General features: G+C 36.4%; 2 long non-coding RNA genes across 2 annotated transcripts; both read left to right on the plus strand.

Moving 5' to 3' along the window:
• Positions 1–750: 750 nt before the first annotated feature.
• Positions 751–7,355, plus strand: LOC139970684 (uncharacterized). Its single transcript, XR_011794190.1, has 3 exons — positions 751–1,140; positions 1,916–2,006; positions 7,179–7,355. It is a non-coding gene; the product is annotated as an uncharacterized lncRNA (long non-coding RNA).
• Positions 7,356–8,520: 1,165 nt separating this feature from the next.
• Positions 8,521–12,257, plus strand: LOC139970685 (uncharacterized). The gene is made up of 3 exons (XR_011794191.1): positions 8,521–8,998; positions 9,551–9,669; positions 10,298–12,257. It is a non-coding gene; the product is annotated as an uncharacterized lncRNA (long non-coding RNA).
• The last annotated feature ends 205 nt before the right edge of the window (positions 12,258–12,462 follow it).

Here is a 12,462-nt window from a genome sequence, read left to right on the forward strand (position 1 = left end):
TTATGTGATACAAAAAAATAGGAGAAGCTACAAGAGTATTTACATCACGACCTTTATATAGTAAATTCGTATCATCTGCATACAAAATAAAGTGAAATTTTGGAGTGACATTAAAAAGGTAGTTTATATAAATGAGGAACAATGAGGGTGCAAGAATAGAGCCATGGGGAACACCACAATGAATTGCCTGCTTCGAAGAATTAGCGCCAGATAAAGAGACATATTGGAATCTATTATGAATGTAGCTATTATACCAAGATAATGCAGCTCCCCTTATGCCATATTTATCAAGCTTTTTTAACAGAATGAATGATCAAGCGTTTCAAAAGACTTGGAGAGATCTAAAAAATCCCCCCAACTAGACATTTACTTTCAAAAGATTCAATAATATAATCTACAAGACTTAAAATAGCCTGAGACGTGTTTCGTTGAGGCATAAAGCCTAACTGATAATCATATAATAGATCATGTTTCATTAAAAAAGAATATAAACGATTAACACGGGGAAAAAACACGCGTTTTCGGTCTGTAATTGCGACGTAAATTCCGAGTTCCAGCCTGTTTCCGTTACGTTTCCACTCCTGAAACTAGTGATTAAGGTAAGCTTACGACCCAACTTAAACGCGTGAGTTTTCCGCGTTCGCGATGACTTATTTACCGAGTACGCGGTGACCGTAAACGCCAAGTGTCATCCAAATACGGTGAAGCTCACTTAATCGTGCGGTTTCAGGGAAGGGTTCTCTTTACACTCTTAAAACGTTGGTTAAAAAAAGAATGGTATAGGACCCCCGTGCACTTTATTGGTTAGTTTGTACCCTTAAGTTGGTTAACTGGCAGTATTTGGGCTATTCCAATAAGTATGTACATTTCACAGTCCGACGTTTAACCAACTTGTTTATAACTTTACCACTCACTGTGTAAAAAAATTCGCGCGTACACATATATGTGCACTAGCTGTACGTACATCAGCGCAGCGTCTATAACACAAACTACATAACACGTCATGCAAAGTACGATCCCCGACAGGGTGGTTCAGTGATCAAGATTGCAGCTAACGCCATGGCAGATATCGAAGACAGTGCTGTCTTGATTTTCTTGAAAAAAAATACGAGATCGAGTCTCTACATGAAACTTTTATCGGTAAGTGTAGCTTAACATCGGTAAAAAGTATGAACTTATGTGGGCACTGAGACCCCCAGTGACAGTATAACGTTAGGCTCATAGGCCAACGTTAGGCTTATACTAGGCTAATGTTAATACTAGTACTATACTACTACTAGTATGCCTAATACTAGTAATAGTAACACTAGTAATATTAGTAACAGTATACTACTAAACTGCCACTGAGTTTAACAGAGTGGTTTAGTCGATGTTGAATGTTATGAATCTTTTTCGTGTTTTTCACCATATAGTGTTGTTCGTGTTAACAACAAAGACTAGGACTAATTATTAATGAAAATGTGGTATCCTATTAAACTAGTCCAAATACAAAAACTTTGACCTACTGTCTATATGTAGCCTAGCCTAGTGTATACACCTGTTTAATTATGTACACACTTATAACAGTTTGGCTAAGAATAGATCAAATGTGATGCCACAAAGTTTTTTATTTTGATCTATATCATACATTTTTTGGAGAATATGTATGAGAATTTCATGCACGATTACTCAACAAGGGAATGGTTGATCATCGCCATACTTACTGTCGCATAGTGAGTAGATAAACCTCATTGTTTTTGGAGTCATATCATGAATATTAATGAGGGTTTTAATAGAATTTATAATAAAAATTATTCAATATGGTTATGTGTCTGAATGGATTGTTTCAATTGTCAATATTGGATACAATTTGCTGTATTGTTGTCAACATTTTACCTATTTCCTTTTAATCTACAGACCAAGCTCCTTCATTAAGGGCCAAGCTCCTTCATTAAGGCAGCGTTAGCAGCAGCAGTTGTTGATTTGTTTCCCTTTCTGAAGGATCCATAATCTCCCTTGTGTGTAATGTAAGCATGTTTATGTTCTAATATCCCTCGGCTTAATTGTCATTAGCCATAGTATAGACCACTTTCGTTGTTGTGTTTGTTATAAATGACATTGAGAGGTAGCCATATTGTAACTCTGTTTATTGATGATGGCGCTATTTCACAAGTACCATTACAACATCTCCTTTGTTTAGATAAAAAAGTGCAAAATTAAAATATATTACAAAATAATTATCAGTGTTTTTCATCTCTCCAACTACATGCTTCTTAAACTTCTATACTAAACGTATTTACATAACACATGGGATCAAGTGATCAATACTGTTCAATAAACCTTTTAGGTCTGATAACCACTCTACCACTAGAAGTTTTAACAACATTGTCATGAGGTTCTTGATCTTGATCATTCTCAATAGTAGGTTGAATTTCCGCCTCATGAAATGGTTGGTTTAAATTTGGTGGACTTTCTCTAGTTTTAAGCAAATGCTTCCTGTTCCTTCTGAGTGTCCCTTGTTGGGTCTGTACATGGAAGGATCTTGGAGACCGTAATTTAGATTTCACAACAGCTGGTTCCCATGTTCCATTTGTTTGATTTCTCACTCTTACAACATCACCTTCACTGATAGGGGTTAAGGGTTTAGCCTGCCTATTAAAATACTCTTTCTGCAGATGCTGTTTTTGTACTAGAGAATGCCTGACAAAATCACTCTGATTTTGTGGTTTCAACAGCTCTTTGGAAGCAGGTAAGGTTGGTTTCAGTCTACGCCCCATTAAAATCTGAGCTGGTGACTGCAGGTTACTATCAATTGGAGTATTTCTCAACTCTAATAAAGCAAGATGTGGATCTTGGTTACTCTGTTCAGCCTTTTTCAACACATTTTTGGCAGTTTCAACCATTCTTTCCGCCATGCCATTAGATTGAGGGTAACCTGGGCTTCATGTCAAATGAGCGAATTCCCACTTGGTGGTGAACTCTTTGAGCAACTTACTACTGTATTGCGGACCATTGTCCGAAACTAACACATCTGGAATCCCATGACGGGAAAATATCTCTTTGAGTTTGTTTATCACCTCTTTACTTGTAGTTTCACGCAATTGACTTATCTCAACAAACTTTGAATAATAGTCAACAACCAGTTAAAAGGTTTTATCTCTCATATGGAACAAATCTGTACCTAGGCGCTGCCATGGCCTTTCTGGGGTTGGATGAGGCTCCAGGGGCTCTTTCTGATTGGCACCTTTGTTCTGTAGGCAAACAGAACATCTAGATACATAGTCTTCTATTTGGCTGGACATGCCTGGCCAAAATAGTACATCCCTAGCTCTTTGTTTACATTTAGAAATTCCCAAGTGACTGCTATGAATTTTATGTAACATTTCTAGCCTGCATTTCTTAGGAACTATGAGTCTGTCACTCTTGAACAACAAATTATTTGCCACATGAATTTCTTCTCTGAAATCCCAATATTCTCTTATACTTAGTGGAACTTCACTTTTGTTTAGTGGCCATCCCTTTAGGACTGTTTCTTTTAAGCATTGTAGTAATTCATCTTCACTTGTACACTTTTCCATTTGTTTTTGTTTTTTCTCAGAAATGGGTAAATTTGAGATCAAAGCATGTATCTGTGCCTCTAGATCTTGTTCAAAGTCATTGCCTACTATAGTATCTGGCAGTGAAGCTCTTGAAAGAGCATCCGCAATAAATAACTCTTTTCCTGGCTTATAGACTACTTTCAAGTCATATTTTTGTACTTTCAGTATCATTCTTTGAATTCTCGGTGGTGCTTTTGCAAGTGGCTTCCTCATAATTGTTTCAAGAGGTTTATGATCACTTTCAACAACAAATGATCTTCCATAAAGGTATTGATGAAACCTCTCACACCCAAAGGTTATTGATAACATCTCCTTCTCTATTTGAGCATAATTTTCTTGCGTAGGTGTGAGTGTTTTCGAAGCATAAGCAACCGGTAGCCCTCCTTGCAATAGCACTGCACCTAAACCATTTTGTGAACTATCAACAGATAATGTGATTGGTTTCTTGGGATCATAGAACTGCAATACGGGTGCTTCAGTGGCCAACTGCTTTAACTTTTTGTAAGCTTTTTCATGCGTTGAGTCCCACTGCCACTCTACGTCTTTCCTCAACAGCATTCTTAGTTGTGCTGCCTCTGTACTCAAATCCGGAATGAATTTGGACAGGTACTGAATGATACCCAAAAATCTTTCCAACTCTTTCTTTGAATTTGGACTTGGCATCTCTACTATTGCCTGTACTTTTGCATTGTCAATTCTCATCCCATTTTTACTAAGAATATGACCAACATATTTCACTTCTCTGACCCCAAGCTTACATTTTGACTTATTGAGCCTAAGGTTATGTTCTCTAGCCCTTTCAAAGACTAGTCTGAGTCTCTTATCATGTTCTTCTTTAGTTTTACCACATACCAAGATGTCATCAATATACACCTGACACCCTGGAATACCATCCATAATTTGACACATGGTTTTATGAAATACTTCTGAGGCACTGTGGAGACCAAATGGTAAACGGAGAAACTTATATCTCCCGAACGGAGTGTTGAAACAACACAAATCTGAACTTTGATCATCTAGAGGAATCTGCCAAAAACCACTGTTGGCATCTAGCACAGAGAAATATTGAGCTCCTGCTAGTTCACTTGTTAATTCGTCAACAGTTGGGAGTTGATAATGTTCCCTTTTGACCTGTTAATTAAGATCTTTTGGATCCAGGCAAATCCTCAGCTTGCCATTTGATTTTTCCACAATGACCATACTGTATACCCAGTCTGTCGGATAATTGACTTTGCTTATGATACCATTTTTTTCCATTGTATCAAGTTCAGCTTTTAGTTTTTTACGCATAGCAAGTGGAATCTTTCTTGGGGGATGCACGCATGGGTGACCGTCCTCATTCAATTCGATATGGTGCTCTTGTTTGATGCATCCTATGCCTTGCATAACATCCGAGAACTCTTGGCTGATGTCTTCACCTGTGTGGTGACTGTCTGCGTTGATCGTTTCAACACGCTGTATCAATCCTAGCTCCACACTGGATCTTAATCCAAGGATACACTGTGCCTTCAAGTTGACAATCAAAAACTCGAGTGACTGCGTCTTTCCTTTAACTGAGCATCGCAATCGGCAGGATCCCAAAACCGGTACTCTTTGGTTACTGTAATCTGTGAGTTTTATTCTTGTTTTGTGCATTGTTCCTGGACTGCCAAGACTATGGTAGGTCGAAACTGTGATGATGTTGGCTTGTGAACCAGTATCCAGTTTAAAAGGAATTCTTTTGTTGCCAATCTTAATGTACGTTGTCCATTTGTCATGCTGACTTTCCTTTCCGATGGCATGAAGAGTTATGGTATCTATATACAGTTCATCATCCGTTTCAACTTGTTCATCACTTTTAAACATGTTCATGTTATCGACCAAATTTACTTTGCTACGTGTACGGCACATTTTAGCGAAATGATTTGGTCGATTGCAACTATTGCAAGGCTTGCCAAATGCAGGACAGGCTCGCGGGCCATGCTCATAACCACATTTCAAGCATTGGAATGTGTTTGTACCAGTTCCACTATTTCTACCTCCATCCTTGTGATTGTTATAGGTGCCACTAGCCCTAGATCTTCCATTGTTATTATTAGTGTTAGGCTGTAGCATAGGCCATCGTGGTCTATTGGTTTTCTTACCGTATGACGTCATCGCTTGACAGGAGGCTTCAATTTCAGTAGGGCCTTGCTTTAGTTCTTTACTCTGTGTTTTTGACAGTTCTGCTGCTCTGCATATGTTTACAGCCTTCTCCAGCTTTAAATCAGCTTCACGTAATAACCGCTCTTTCAGCGCTTCGCTTCGAACGCCGCAGACAATCCTATCTTTGATCAGACTGTCTGTCAGATCACCAAACTCACAACTCTTGCTTTTATTTTTTAGGTCGGTGACGTACGAGTCGATATTTTCACCTTCCAGTTGGGATCGGTTGAAAAATAGGTGTCTTTCATAAGTGACATTCTTCCGTGGCTGACAATAAGTCTCAAATTTCTGTTTTATCTTGACCAAGTTCAGTTTATCCTCCTGTGTATCGAACTTGAATGTGTTATACACGTCAATAGCATCGTCGCCTATTACATGCAGAAACAACGAGGCCTGCAACTTCACATCCTTTTCATCACCTCCGGTGGCTGTTAGATAGAGATCAAACCGTTGTACAAACTTCTTCCAGTTTGCCGAAATGTTGCCTTCTAAGCTTAGGCTATTTGGTGGTTTCAACTGATCCATCGTATTTGTCGATTGGCGTGGATTTTATTTCTGACACCATGTTATAAATGACATTGAGAGGTAGCCATATTGTAACTCTGTTTATTGATGATGGCGCTATTTCACAAGTACCATTACAACAGTGTTGACTTGAGGTGACTAGTTTCCTTTTCCTGCCCTTTCAAATTGTTTTTAAAATGTGGAACACAACACACTGCCCACAATGTCACTACTTTTTGCCATCTGTAGTCAAGTAATATAATCTTCTGTGGGTTCTACCAAGTAATTTGTTCATCTCATAGAGGACTGTGATACTAAAATCTATTTCCAATACTACCATGATTATATAGGCATCATTTAACTGAATTATTTCTAATTGAAGTCAGCACTAGGGTGACAAGGCCTTTTAATATGTTAAAAATATCAAAATGGATGTTCAATTGTCACATTGGGAACTCCAAAAACTGTAACTTAGGCACTGGTTTTCAGTGGGCTTCGTATCTCAATCTAACCAAGGTATTAATGAAGTTTGTTGTTCAGTAGGTACCCTTCTTATTCCATAAAATATCAGAATTCTGCAACTTATTGATTATATGTGCAATTAGGGTCAAACCCATTATTTTTAGGCTCATCACTTAAAATCAATTGTCATAGTGTCCCCTGGGACAATACTGATTCATCAGTAAGCATACAATATTATATGAGGACAGTATGGAGTGCGACAGTGTCCTTAGTCATAGCGTTCATATTGTTACCGTGCTGTGTACAACAGCCTTACATGTAGATCAATAAATCACATAATTTTCTGAGTTAACTTGAATTTTGCTACCATACTTCAGTGTGTAAGATCTGAAGCTATAAGGAAGGTTTGATTTTCAGTTTGATAAGAGAGTATGCTGATTTCATGTGCAGGAAGCATGGTATTGCAAAGGTGCTGCAGGACAACCGGCGACAGGGTAACTAGAAGAGCACCTACGCTACGTACGTAAAAAGAAGATTGCCATGGTGAAAGATTACCCGGGTGCATCAAGTCCACCTACTCCTTTGACTAAAGTGTCCACTCCACCAAATTGAGAGATGTGTAATAGGTTTTTACCAACTATTCTCAGGATTTGACTTATCTCTGATGCCATGATGACAATGATCAAAGACTGGCTTAGGACACGTTATACCTACCACAACCATTGGTAACTTTTTTTAAAATTTGATGTTAAGGCATCTCTGTTTAGTAGGAAATATATGTTTTTATTGTCCTTGCCAGAAGCTGATCTGGAGAACAAAGAGGGATTGGTGATGATGACTGAGTGGCTAAAATGTAACATGGAACCAAGAGAGAAAGTATTGGACTTCATGAGGCAAACTGCAGTTTACAACAACAGCAGATCAAAGACCACTCAACTAACATTTCAGATATTCTGAAAGAGTATCCCAGGTTGTTAGACCGTGGAATGGTAACTATCAAATTTGAATTTTTGCTGCTTAATTAAAGAGAAATACGTAGGTGATTTTGCATCAAAAATACTACAGAAGCGAGCTCTGAATACATATATTACGACTATTCAAGACCATATCCTTTAACTCTTGAAAAAGGAAGTGGAAAAATTACTAGCAAAGTTTAGATTTAGCAGAAACACTGAAATTAATTAAGTCACTAACCTCACTGATGAGTTAATACTATAAAAGTATTTGGCTAACTTTAAAACAGTATTATAATTGACTACATATCTAGTTTGATTGGAGAGAACTAGTTTCACTGCTTTTTTGCAATGATGGCATTATATTTTAAATCTCTTTTAATTTATTGCCTGGAAGTTTATGACAGTAATCAGCCACACAGTGAAGAAAAGTGACTGACTTTTTATTTAACCTTAGGCATCTGACAGATCAGTATGCATTATAAAGACCAGATTGGGAATAAATGTTATTTTTGGATGAAAATCTTGCTTTATTCAAGGATATAGCTAGGATTTTAAGAAAGGTTGCTGATGTTGAGTGTGGAAAAAAGGTACAGATTCAAGCGGTATAATATGGTTTACAAATTTGTACAAAGTTTTTTTTTAATATGGTGTCTTTGCCATTCAGTGCTATGGTTTTATGTGCAATGTTTGCTCTGCATTTCTTGCAATTGTGTACCAATCTAACAACTTGTCTATCATCTTGTTACAGGGAGACAAGATAAATAATTCCCATGAATATGCTTTTGTTCAGTGATGATGTAAATAATGAATTTTTGCAACTCAAACCCCCACCCATCCCCCCACATTAAAAAAATATTGTGAAAAAAAAACATTTTTGAGCTGTATTCTGAGATATTTTCAAAGCATGTGTCAATAATGTTAAATACTTAAATTTCTTTCCCAGATGTTTTCTAAATGTTATTAATCTAGTCAACGGTATCAAGCAGTTGGATTTACCACATTCAGCTTCAACAATACATAGTGTTTGTATAGATGCATGGAACCAGACTTTAACAAATTCAGTGAGAGTGATTTTTTAATGGATCCTAGCTGAGGATCAAAAAAAGAATACACTTACACACATTAAAGTATTCTATTTCCCTTTGCTCTGTCAGATAGAACAAGATTTTTCAGTGCTTTGGCCTGAGCTTGAGGATCACCTGTATGAGAAATGGGACTTGTACTACAATGGGATTATAGAATATGGCAAACAGGTTGAAAATTGGTAAGGCCTTCTTGGATTGGAGTATGTTAACCTAGAGAGTTTGTCTATTGGTAAGAGTGCTTCTTATTTCAGTGCACATAGTTGAGCAAATTTAGTTTTTGTATGTTGATCATTCCTTGAGAAAAGGATTCATTTAAGCCAAAAGCTAGTGACTACTATAGAACAATAGAACACAAAATATGTCAAAGGTTCATCAGTGTTTTGAGATCTGAATATATAATAAAATATAAAGAGTAGATAACTTTGCAAACAGGTTGTGATAGCAGCACAACATTATGAATGTGGGCTTTTAAAGGAGACATATATGATTGAAAATAAACATACACAAAATACCAAACAGATGCTAACTTATCTCATTACATTCTCATGATATGCCATTTTCTCATTGCATTCTCATGATATGCCATTTTCTGATACAAATGACTTGAAGGACTTCTAGTGTTAGAGACAAATAAAGGCAAGAGAAAATACAAATAATTTGTGCTGTACGGGCACTGTACGTGATAATGACAATTTATATGTTAAGTGGTCATTAATTGTGTTATATTTTTATGCACAAGGACTTTGGACCTATATTTAGTTATGTTTTGTCACTTTCACAGATAAGAAGAAAACATTGGCATTTTTTCTTCTTCCAGTCATCTTGAGAGGGAAAGGAAAGGGAAAGAAAGGATTGTGCTCAGTAAAAGAGGCAATCACCTCCTTCGTGGACATTCAACCAGTAGGTGTTTAAGCATTCATTTGTCCACTTGTTGGAGTTCATTGACAACATGCTTATGACATATATGTGTTTTGTAGTTTGTGGTGGATTGCTTGTTAAAGTGGAATCTCAACAATTGTGCTGGATTTGTGTCAATGTACATAGATGCTCCCAAGCACATGAACCATATTCCGTTTGGTTCAAAATGGATAATTAATATTCATGAGTGGGCAGGGCCTACGTAATATTATTTAAATATTGATTTCACAACAATAATATGCTTGTCAAATTTTGCTCAATTTGGTAATGACAGTAGTAGGACATGGGTCACATGTTTAGCTGATTTTAACTAATGAATTATGAGTTGGTGATAAAAAGTTAATGATAGTAAAAGTATCTTCTAAACATGATAAATAAACAGTAAATTTCAAATGTATCAAACGTTCATAGTACTTTTTTAAAACTAGCATGTCATTGTAAGCATAGATATGGGTGGTTATGAAGTTTGGCTGTGCCAAGTATAATTTCATATAAAGTTTTTTCTGAATACAAATCTGCTAGAATGGAGGGCTTTTTGCAGTCACAACTTCATATTGATTGACAAAGAGCAGCTTGTGATAATTTTCATTTTTATCAATTTTTCTTACAGGAAGTGGCTGATATTCTACAAATTTCAAAGACTATTGATGCCACAAAAAAGCCGCAGCCATTTGTAGTATGCAAAGGAACTCTCTTGGCACCAACCCAAACATTCGTTATACTAGAACGGAGGCCTGTCCCTCAAGAATCACTACTGAAAGCTATCGATTTCTGTTTCAAAGCAATGTACATTTTGGACATGGCTTACCAACCTTCATGCTGTCTTGTGTGGCAGTTCATTCAAAATGTGATTTATGAAATCAAAGAAGCACATGTGCCAATTTGCATAAGAGATCTTAGATCATTCTTGGCCTTTAAAAGTAATTAGTGGCTTAAAAGAAAAGAGTTGTAAGCAAGATATTCATGGCTGATATTTTACAAAGTTCAAAGGATATTGAAAGCCACAAAAATACTGCAGCTACTTTTGTATGCAAGGAGCCCTCTTGGTACCAACCCAGATATTTGCTATTTTAGAACAGAGGTCAGTTTCTCACAAATCTCTTCTATTAAAGCTGTCTTTTTCTGTTTCATGGCAAATGTGCATTTTGGACATGGGTTATCGACCTTCATGCAGTCTTGTTTGGCAGTTCATTCAAAATGTGATTAATGAAATCAAAGAAGCACATATGCCAAGTTGTATTATAGCATTCTTGGCCCTGGAAAGTGAGAAGTGCCTTAAAGGGAAATTGTAAGCAAGAAGCTTATATAATAATTGTAAGCAAGAAGTTTGTATAATATTACTTTTTTTTAAATTCACACACCCGATAGCAGCATCATCTTGAAGGGACATTTAATTATAACTCATGATATGACATATTTTTACATACCATGCTGGTACAAATCAAAACTTTCCTTACTATTTTTATTGGAATCCCGATCTAATCAACTGATCTTTCATGAGTGAGTAAGGTTATATGTAGCTTAAGTTCACTTACACATGTATCTCTATATGTGGTGAAGATATATATACTATACATGCAAATACTGGAAATAAGAACAATGCACTTGCTGCAATGTACTGCATATATCATAAATATGTCTCTAAATGTAATCATGTACACCACATATGTATGTGAGACTCAATGTAATTCTTAATTAAATGTATGTATACTATAGGTAAACCTTGATTAATCAGATCATGATTGATGTTTAGATTCATAGATTGTTTATACATCAATTGATCTGTAGTTACATATGTGAGATATTGAGTGTTACAAGTTTTCTATGAATAAGGCTCTTCTTGAAGAGTAGAGGTTTTTTTACATTGTGTCACCTTAAAGGTCTGATAGAGCACAGCTAAGAAGTTGTTACATCCAAGCATATTTATGTGTTGTTTTGTTTTGTTTGTATTTTATTCACATGGTTCAGCTGGTTATTGTTTTCAATAAAAACAAGTTCTCAAAATGTCATCCATCTGGCTTCTGTAATGTAACTGTTTGTTAATTTTTCAATATTTTTCAAGAAATTGTTTACTCTTTGCATTGCCATATTCAACTGATTGTTGCAAACTAGGTCTGCATAAACAAAACTTGTGAGGAGTCTTTCAACTACATTAAGTAAAATCCACTGAGGATCTCATCCATCACCGTCCAATATATTGCATTCGCCAACATATATTGGGCAATGAAGGCTCATTTGACCCCCCACCCTTTTGTAATGGTAAAAGCCACTGCCCAATTTAAATGTAGTAATTGCCCAATACAATGATTTTTAATTCCCCAATTTAATGATCCCTACATTTGTAAGTTCACCAATGATGGGCATAATTTACACAATTAATTTAACCAACAACTGTTGGGTACAAACTTATAGTCATTTTATTGGTTAAAAATGTTACCCAACGGCTGGTTAAAGCCGTTAACCAACAGGTGTTGGTTAAAATATCACCAATAAGTCGAATTTGACATACGTGCCCAGTGTTGGTTAAGGTATTGGTTAATTTTTTAACCAACTGTTTTTAGAGTGTACGTTTCCGGTCACAATTACAACAGATTCGCTACCTTAAACATGACCGTTAATCTGGAGTTTACGTTTGAATCCAGCAGTAAACTTCTTGCATTGATCATTGTAAACGCCATGATTACACCAATATATACGGAGAAACGTGGTCATCGTAAACACATTACTTACGACCAATACAGGGGCTGGGCTTATTCGCCACGTTTAGGGAGTCTT

The sequence above is a fragment of the Apostichopus japonicus genome, chromosome 8 (assembly GCF_037975245.1).
Source record: "Apostichopus japonicus isolate 1M-3 chromosome 8, ASM3797524v1, whole genome shotgun sequence".
Lineage (NCBI taxonomy): Eukaryota > Metazoa > Echinodermata > Holothuroidea > Aspidochirotida > Stichopodidae > Apostichopus > Apostichopus japonicus.